At 37.4% G+C, this 10,189-nt stretch overlaps 1 pseudogene; it reads left to right on the top strand.

Moving 5' to 3' along the window:
- Window positions 1–3,350: 3,350 nt before the first annotated feature.
- LOC148098369 (uncharacterized) lies at window positions 3,351–8,207 on the top strand (annotated as a pseudogene).
- Window positions 8,208–10,189: the final 1,982 nt, after the last annotated feature.

Below are 10,189 nucleotides of genomic sequence, written 5' to 3'. Positions count from 1 at the left end.
CTGACTGAGGAACAACACGACTCTTATGCAGAGTGAGAGCGATAGCCCTCAGTAGTGTGTGTGCGTGTGCACGGAAACTTTTGTGCATTGGCACATAAATAGTAGAGTGGCCAGCACAGCGCTCACTCATCTGATGCTGTTTCTGTGTGCATGTCCTATTGCATCATGTAGCGTAACAGCTTGAAACACGACCACACAGGGAATCATTTACAGAGAGGAAATACTGCAGAGCTTCGCTCGGCAAGCTGGAGTTGTTTTGTGTTTTGATGTCAGCAGCATGTATTATACAGATGGAGTTTTCTTATGGAATCAATACACTACAGCATTACATGTAAACACAATCAAAGTGTCATGGTATGTAACATGCATGGATGGGAATGGCTGGAGGCTCGGGGTGGATATGATGAGGCAAGCTTTTCTGCTTGTTGCTTTCACTTAAAGTTCAAATCCTCTTTATCCATGTCAATCAAAGATGATCCAAAGGAACGTCGGCAGCCAGGACTGCAAACCGAGTAGATTCTTTTAAGTTTAATGAAATAAATGGTTGCGTGGTGAAATCAGGCCATTAATGTCTAAAAGCGTAAACTTTAGGAAGCGGTGCCCAAAATTCCCAAAAGTAAAAATGTTGGATTACTTCTGCTGACACATATTGTATGGAAGTTCAAACATGCCTAAATAAAATCAAACAAAAATGATTGTTCTCTACTTTGCTGTTTCAGTTTCCCCACCTTCAATTTTCATGAATAATAAAGACACATTTATGAAATGCAGCACACCTCTTAACTTGTGTTCTGCACAGTCATGTGGTTGGATGTAACATTCATGTCACGTAGCCAAACCTTATAATTCAGTCATTAAAGACAAAAAGCAAAAATAATTGCCCTTTTAACATTCATGTTTTTCAGTAATCCATTTATAAAAAGCAAATAAATACAACGATGTGTTGGATGCTATTTGCATCTTTTTCAGCCTTTTAAAATCTCCCGTGGTTACAGTGCTAACGAGAGCACTCATCTTTATGTTTTTGGATGACTGTAGAAAATCATAGTTAGGTTTTCAAGTGTTGATATGAGGCTTTTGAATATTCTCTACACTGTAAAAACTAAATCTCGGCCACAACGTAGATCATAAAACAATCAGGTCTGTCTCTGTGCATTAATATAATTGTGTACATACAGCACAGGAAACTGCATTTTTTAATCAAATGTATAAATATGTATTTATATGTATGTAATTTGAGCATATCTTTTTGCACACACAACATTTTTACTTCTGACAAGAAGCACAGTGTTAGTGAGCGCAGCGGTCCCATACACCTGCCTGTCTGCTACAGCAAACAGCCACTACAAAGGCTCCAAAGGTGAAACACAGAGCGCTGTGTTTATGGGCATAGGCTGCAATATTATGTATGATCTGTTGTTCTGTGTTGGTTCTTTGTTTCATTATAAAGTGGTGACATCCGCTGGATTGATGACAGACGAGCACAGAGATTTCTTTCCTTAGCAAATTTCACTTTACAATCCAAACTTGGTTAAAGCTAATTTAGCATTCGTACAATGAACATGTGGAATTTTCCAGAAAATGTATTTTTACATACTGAAAGTTTGTCATGCAAATATAATCTTTTTGGCTCCAAGTAACAATCTTCCACATATACGAACACCAGCCTCATTCGATTGGTGTGTTTCTATCAGTTAGAGAGTCGCTACCTTACAATAGCTTGAGATTAATATTTCATGCAAGTTAGCACCATATCAATAAAAGCTGAACTTTTCATACAGGAAAATAAAAAAGGATTTTGTGTAATATTGTTAACAAAAGACAGGCAGAAGAAATCAAATGAAAATGCTGATTGTCAGCCAACACTGGCACGCTGTGACTTACACGACTTTATCAAGTCTGTTATTCAACAACTGTGTTTGTTTGTCTAATGAAAACATTTAATAGTTTATTGGTACATTATATGTGTATTTCTGGCATTCTCTTAACCTTAACGGGCTTTTCGAGGAGCCTTCAGATAAATACTAAATGTCCCAGCTGCACTCTACCGATATTCCCACCTCAGTATCGGCTTTTAAATGTGAAATAAAGTTGTTTAGAAGCCTTTGTGGCTCCAGAGGGAGCAGCACGAAATCTGATATGTCAGCACTGGTCAAGGCTATATTAGCTGCTGCTCAAATACACGTCCAATCCTTTAACTGAACTCGTAGTGTTTGAAGTGCTTTGTGGACACCAGGAGGAAGGGGAAAAGTATCTCTCTGGTTTTGCTGCATCGATTTGTTACTTCTTCTGAACAACGGGATATTCTTTCAACCCTTTTCTGCAGGAGCTGTTCCAGACACATTTTACATTCCCATTTTTAACTCTAAATAACTTCTTATGTAAACATTACACAACAAACACGCACACATAAACGGCCTACGCGCAGAGAGAAAATTGTTTCTTCCTGTTATCACGTTGAAATAATTTTGGTGTAGAAAAAATTACTTTTATCTACATTAAGTAGTAATTAAGTTTTAATTACAATAGTATTTTTCAAAGTTTCATTATTGTGTGCGTTTGTTTGTTTGTTTGTTTTGTAAATGAAATGCCTCCAAAGTTGCGTGTATGTGTGTAGTTTTGATCTTTCATTGTGAAACATCACAGTTATTGTCACAGACGCTTATATTCATTCATCAGTTGGAGGCTTTTCATGACTGTGCAACACACATCAACATCTTTAATGACTTTAAAAAACAAGAACTGAGTCCACAGACAAACAGGGTTAAAAGGTTACATAGTAGCTCAAATATAAACCACCTTTAATCTTTTAATAAATGGTGCTGAAGATACAACGTCTTTTAACTTGACATGGTCCAGGTCTATTAAGTTCTTGCTGCTGATCATGGTCGACTAAAGCTGGTTTGCTGTTACCATAAAAGGCATTTCTTTCATAGCACTCACTGGACTGACTCAGAACAATGTGGAAATCCAAGGAACTCAGTAAAGATCTAAGAAGGAGGTTAAACTGTAGGTTTACACAAGTTGGTTCAAACAGTTGTACACAAACAAGTTATTCCGATGCGTCACCGCTTTCCAAGCTCTGGAAGAAGACCCAAACTGTTATTCTCACAGGAGAGGAAATGGGTTTGGCTGTTTGGCAACAACTCACAAACCAACAAAGCTCAAGCCTGCAGTCTACTGGAAACCAAACCACGATGGGCTGCGAGGGTGCTGAACGAGAAGGAAGAGTCTGCTCCAAAATCAACACTTTCAAGCTCGACTGGATTTGCAGCCTCCTGGAAAAACGTTTTATGTTTAGATGAGACCAGATGTTTGGAGCAGTAAAGGTGAGGCTTTCAAACCAAAGAATGGCGTCCTGGTTGTCAAACATGGTGGTGGTAGCAACATGCTCTGTCAATGGTACTGGTAAGCTGCACGAAGGCAGGGCTGGACTGGCCATCGGGCATTTGCCCGGTGGGCCGCTTGTGATTTTTCGTTTTTATGGGCCGATGGGGTTATATTTCTTCTTTTTTTTAACGATATAAATGAATGGTGGCGGACTGGCCAGTTGGTCATGATCGACTCTGGGCTTGACCAGTCACAGCAGAGGAGGTCGAACTTTAAAGTTGAGGTGAAAAGGAACGCGATTTCATCACTACTTCAGCTAGAAAATTGCTAATTCAATCATGAAACTGATCAATGATCAGCTGATCGGCTTTTCTCTCCAGAAAGAGGGAACCAGCAGATGTCGCGCTAAACAACAGCAGCACATTTAAGCTTGATCAGCTGTCGGTAGAATTTAATTAATGTTAATTTCTAGTATCAGCTGATGTTTGCTGGAGCCACAGCTGTAAAGCTGCTGGCCATGATGTCGGTTTGGATATGTGGTGAGAGGGAAACATGAAGATGAAACCAGGAGACGTCCTTACTGAATCATCAGAGCTGAACAGGTGATGGAGAAACAGATTTACATTTTAAGTGACATGAATGAGTTGAAGTTATGAACTGTTTCTGAGAGACAAATAACACCAGGATCCTTACTTTTCTTTCTTATTCTCATTTAAAATGTCTCGCTTTTAATAAATATTTATCTGAATCTTACACCCAAAGTTTTCATCTGATGTAAAATGTATAGAAATACATTATTGTATTCAGTAAATATTAAGTCTAGTATATAGACTAGTATTCTTTCCTTTGGGAAGGTACCATCAGTGCAGTCTGCAATTCTGTTGAAGAAAGATGTTGAATCTATTTGGTTACAGGAGACAAATAATAGATTTCTGTGCATTTGTTTGATACGTGCATTAAATTAAAATCAGTTTTGTCAATTAAGCATCTTGAAACAGAGGGTGGGGGAATGGTTCCCTTTTTTTTTTTTTTTGCTGGGAGTTGGCAACCCTATTAGTTAGGTATATGTAATTACAAATTAGGTCGTTTTATATTATATATATAAGTTTATTGTAAAGGCTTTATGGCTTTTCCTATAATACCATGGTGGGCCGGACACTAGTCAAAATGCCTGGGCTGATTTTTTGTCCCAGTCCAGCCCTGCACGAAGGGGATGGAATAATGAAGAAGGCCTGCCTCCAAATTCTTCAGCCACCTCAAATCAACAGTTGAAACTTGGGTTTCCAACAGAATAAATGTCAAACACACATCAAAACTGCATTTGGACTGGATAAAGGAGCTTCTGGAATGGCCTTCCCAACGCTCCAACCTCAGTCCTATTTAAAATGTGTGGACCATGCTATATCCAGGAAACCAACAATTTGAATGAACTTTGCCAACATCCAGCATTTATATAAGCTTTGGACCCTGCACAGGTGAACACACATCTAAAATCAGTTCAAACTTATGCACACAGTTCCTGCACAGTCAGAAAATAAATAAATAAAAGCACCAAATTGCCATAACATGCACACGAAGAGTTCATGTAAACGTTTGACTACAGCTGTGGTTGTCGCCATCCACACACGTCACAGCTGTACATGTGCTGTAAGCTTCTCTTTCAGATGGCACCATTTCACAAAACTGAAATATTACGAAACAGTTAAAACAATAAGAACAATAATAATAAATGATTCCAGCAAGAGCTACGGGACCACAGTTATTTGGCCAACATGGATACCACTGAAAACGACATCGTCCAAGCTGTATCTTAAGCTTTGCCAAGCCCGCTCCTTTGACCTCATTTGAGAAGCTTAGCTGTGTTTGGCTGAGCGGAGACAGGAGACAGCAGGAGGTTCACTCCTGGCACAGGAGGCCACATGACCAGATGGAGAAGTAGATAATTATAGTTCTGTTCAATGGAACCGCTAACCACGAGTCAGTCCTGGCGTCATTGTATTTGTTCTCAATAGATTCCCACACTAACAAACATTTTATTTGTAAATAAGGAAGAAAAACCAGTAAAAGAAACAACTGCAGTCTGTGTGACTTCACGAGGCTGCCAGAGTGAAGTAAAAGTATTTTTGTTCCTTTTTTAAATAAATAAATAAATCTGTAACAGTTGACAACTCCAGTCAAAGTTTTTAGCCAGCAGTGAAGCAGACACAGTGTGTCATGCTTTGGCTCGAGGCAACAATCGCATATGTCTGGAACATCAGCGCTTGAGGAAGTGCAGCCAGTATTTTCACATGATGGAAACAATCTCTCCATCATCTTGTAATCAGAACTTATTGCTATTTCTTGTGAATTACATATCTGGCCAATTTCAGCCAAACTGTGGATGGGAAAGTCTATCGTATTCCAACAGCAGAGTCTCAGTGTGTGTGTGTGTGAGTTTGTGTGTCCAGCTTTAGTCATGACTTAATTAGCATCCATTATGACCACTTTTCCTAAGCCGTGACCAAAATGGCAAAGGGACAAATTTCTTCGAAGCCCATTAAGCACAATGTAATAAGTGTTGATGCATTTTTAAGAGACACACTTGGCCGGAAACACAGCGCTGCCTTCCTCATAAGTCCAATTTAATCTTTTTCTCATTATGAATTATAGTCCGGTGCTCGAGGTGCGGGTGTGTGTGTGAATGAGAAGAAGGCCAGAAGCAGATGCCGTTATGCTCACATCTCTCCAGCCAGCTGTGTTGTGGATTTATAATAGAAGTATGGCTGTCACACACACACACACACACACACACACACACTTAAGCCTGTTTTGTATACATTTTTAGCAAAGTGGCAACGTGCCATCTTTACTATTAGCAGTTACTGTCTGCAGTGGATTCATGGACGTGCAGGCGGCTATCGTGGGATTAGCTTATGAAGAAAACCTAAAAACAACAACAGTTAGCAGCCAAGTTCTGATGCGATGGTTCCTGAACCTTTTCTGGACGTTTATTTGCGACGGCTATCTCACAGCATGAAGCATGACTCACTGCGAATGAGAAAAAAGTGCATCATGCTTCTGTGCTCAGGTGACAGAGTCATGACTCAAAGAAAAAGTGCTTTTTTTGTCCTCTCGTGCGTTTGACACACTTATTTGTATGTCAGTCACAGAAACTAACACGTCAGCAACCTCTGTGTCTATGAGGAGGTCAAATCTACAATAATCACTAACTGTGCCTGAACAACTTCTGTGTAACAGTTAAAGGTTTACAAAAGTGGGAATAAAGAGAAAATACTAAGAAACTAAAAATGATATTCAGCCTTTGTGTATGTTCTTTTGTGTATGTTGTGGGTGGAGGTCAAGATCAATGAAAAGTGGTTTTGAATGGCCCGTGGTCATACAGTGCAGGTCATATTGGGCGTAAAGCTTGATGGAAAATAATTTCACTTTGATCCAGCATCAAAGATGCTGATGACACGCTGCCTCAGCTTACCCTTGTTCCCTGAAAGGTCTGAATTTAGCAATTACAATGTTAGATCCTTTTATTTGAGCAAAACATTAGTGAGAAGCCTCTTCACTGTAAAAAATATCTGTGATGAAAAAACCTGTCAGCTATAAAACATTAAAGCTGCTGATTTCATGTGAACTTTCTGTTAATAAATAAATTTTTTCTCAGAAAAAAAAACACAACCCTACTCAAAACACTTGGATTGTTTTATTAACGGAGGATTTCCATAAAGTTTATAACAATCAAACGCTACATAATACATGTTTTAATTGTTGAATGTAAGCATGGCTGTGCTGGTAATGGATATATGCTGTCACATCACATTTTTGCTTTATTTCACATAATAATAACAGATTAGATACAAGCAGTTTTCAGTGGGAGCCAAATCATTTGTCTCTCTCTGAGACTGGAGCCTGAAAAAAGAAGAAATGAAGAAGCTGTTAAAAAAGAATAATTAAGGTATAGATCAGTTAAAAAAAAACTAGTCAAGTGCATCCAGAAACTATGGCAGGAATGGCTCCTTTTCTTCCGTTGGTATGACGACACATTACCAACAACTGACTGGTGTGAATCTGGTGAAGACCTCCCTCACCAAAGTTCCTCAAATATGTTGATGCACAAAAGCACAAACAAGTCCTGGATGCTCTTCTCAAACTTCAGACTGAGAGGTCAGTCCACTGTTTCTTGTAAGAAGTCATTGAGATGATGCTTCTTTTACTGGCTCGACTTGATGAGAGGAAGAGCTTCTGCTGCACTGTTGAGATGTTGAGCCTCACAGAAGATGCTCAGATGGAGGAAGTGCCACCAACACGCTTCATCGTTGCTTGTTGTAAGTAGTCGGTTTCTGCTGTACCGGCCACGTTCTTGTACTCGTGGCTTGTTTAGTTTCATCCACACTGACACGCTGACTAACACAACCATAGAAGTTCAGCCAGTAAGAAAACCCATGTAACATGAAAGTTTTTGTTATTAAAGTTTTTGATTCTTTGTTTTTGTTTTGACGAGAAGATTGACCGCATCACAACCTTCACCTCTGCCTAATGTTTGCCAGTTACTTCTGCTTTAACATGCACTACCCTGTTTAACACTGGAGTGCCTTCAACAGTGACATCTCTTTTATTATGGATTTGTGTGTTTACCAGACCATATCCCACCTCAGGGTGTTAATTCCCTCAGTCTCTCTCGCCCTTTCATCAATAAAGGTGTTTCTTTTCCATAAATCCTGAGGGAGGCACCAAGGTTGAGTCCAGGAAGAAAAAAGTCGGTCAATCCCAGAGTCCTCACTCTCATCTCAGACACTGCTGACCATGAGTGGATCCAGTCCTCCCCTCTTGTTTCAGACAGTCAGAAAGCTATACTGTGTTACACTTTCTACAGATGTTCGTTGTGAGAGGGAAGTTATTAATAATGTAAGTTTTACTAGACAATTTATAAAAGTACGTGTTCCACTTTTATTTCACTGTTTTATATCTGGAAAAATGTGGTAACGCTGCTTTACGCACAACTTTGGTTTCACACAGTTTGATTCCTTACTGTTGCTGTCATGTTTTCAGTTTTATTTGTCATATGCAAGTTAGCACAGGGTCAACATTGCAATGAAATGTGTTTGACGAGCAGCAGACACTCAGCAGCATGGTACAGTAGAAGAAAATATAATAAAATAATAAAAAAAATAGAAAAATAGTAAGGAGCTAAATATTAGAGAGACATGGTAAAAAAGAAAATATGACTAAATATATATGTATCTATAAATATAAATATATGTACACTAATGATTAAATAAGAAAATCTTGAAAAGAAATATGACGGGAGGGCAGATGGGATATTTCACAGGAACGAGCAGCAGAAAAATCACAGTATTGCACTTTTAAATATAAATATCAATAACAATAAAGTGGAGTGACCAGTGCAGATTAGACAGAGCACATGGAGGTCAGTATTTCAGATTTGTTGAGTAAAAATGGAAACATCTGATGTTCAGATCAAAGATGTTAAATAAATACTTTGTTGGAAATTTAAGGTGGACATTTTTCTGTTACATTTAGGAATTTGAATAAAATCATGCTTTGTGTATTAAGCTTACAGAGTCGAACAGTTAAAGCACTTTAGTCTAAATAAGGTTTGATATCATTCGATAACAGCAATTAAACTACTGAGCTAGCTGAATATTTGTCTGCATGAAATAAAGTAGTTGATACTTTGAATTGAACAGAGAAAGATGATCATATTTCATGAGGTAAACACTTTGATAAAAGCTCACGTTTGTTGTGTCATATTAAATATGTTTATAAATAGCAAAAATAATTAATTCATAAAACATTAACTCTAAAAGCAACAGAACTAACAGCCTTTTAGTCATACTGGTTAAAAATGTTTCACTATAATATTTACAGGAAAGGCTGAACCATTAAAAGGGAAATTGCAACAATTTTTAAAAAAATGTTATTTTATTATTTTGATATTAATTCTACAGTGGAAAACATTTGTGTTTTCAGTTCAGTTCATTTTTATTTCAAACATGTGCCTTCACAATCATTTCAAAAATATCATTCCATTATTTGTTTGAAAAGGAGCAGGCAGAAGTATTGACTTATTTGTCCCCCTCAAGTTTTACTTCATTTAATTTTCTTTTAGTCTTAAATTAAACAAACAACATATGAAACAAAAGTAAAACAAAACAAAACATACATAAATCAAAAATAGGAAATTAAGCCCCACCACAGTATTCACAGTATTTCTTTCATATGAAAAATACAGAAGGTGTAAATTTGCAGATACACAAGTTATGGAAAACAAACAAACCAAAACAAAAAAACCAAAAAAGAACCACAACACCATCACCAGCAACATCACCGTCCTGGGTTAACCCCGTTTTCTTCATTCTTATACTTATTTAAAATTAGGTTTTTATATTTTACTTTAAACTGTTTTATGTTTTAACTTTCTTTTATTTCTTCTGTTAGACTGCTCCATAATTTAACTCCTGCAATTAAGATAGACATCGTTCTTAAAGTTGTCCTAGCACTTTGTATTTTTAAATTCCCTCTTAAGTTATACCCACCTTCTCTTTCTATGAACAATTTACAGATTTCTTTTGGAAGCAATTTATTTCTTGTTTTGTGGCACAAACTTTATTTTTTAGGTTATTTTCATGTTCATTTGAGGGAAAAACATTTTTTTCTTTTCAAGTTAAAACATTTTCTTCTACAGTAAAATATCGACCGTAGAGCTATTTTTAAGTGTAAAATCAACAATAACAATATTAAAATTAAAATATTATTCAGATGATAATTTTGCTTAAATTATAAATTTAAATCAGTGTCGACAGCCAAAAATTAATTAATATGCAACATGTATGAGGGGTGTCCAACT

This window comes from Neolamprologus brichardi, chromosome 15 (genome assembly GCF_056152115.1).
Source record: "Neolamprologus brichardi isolate AB-2024 chromosome 15, ASM5615211v1, whole genome shotgun sequence".
NCBI classification, from domain to species: Eukaryota; Metazoa; Chordata; class Actinopteri; order Cichliformes; family Cichlidae; genus Neolamprologus; species Neolamprologus brichardi.
Note: the sequence above shows the minus strand (reverse complement) of the source record. Positions and strands in the feature narration are given on the sequence as shown.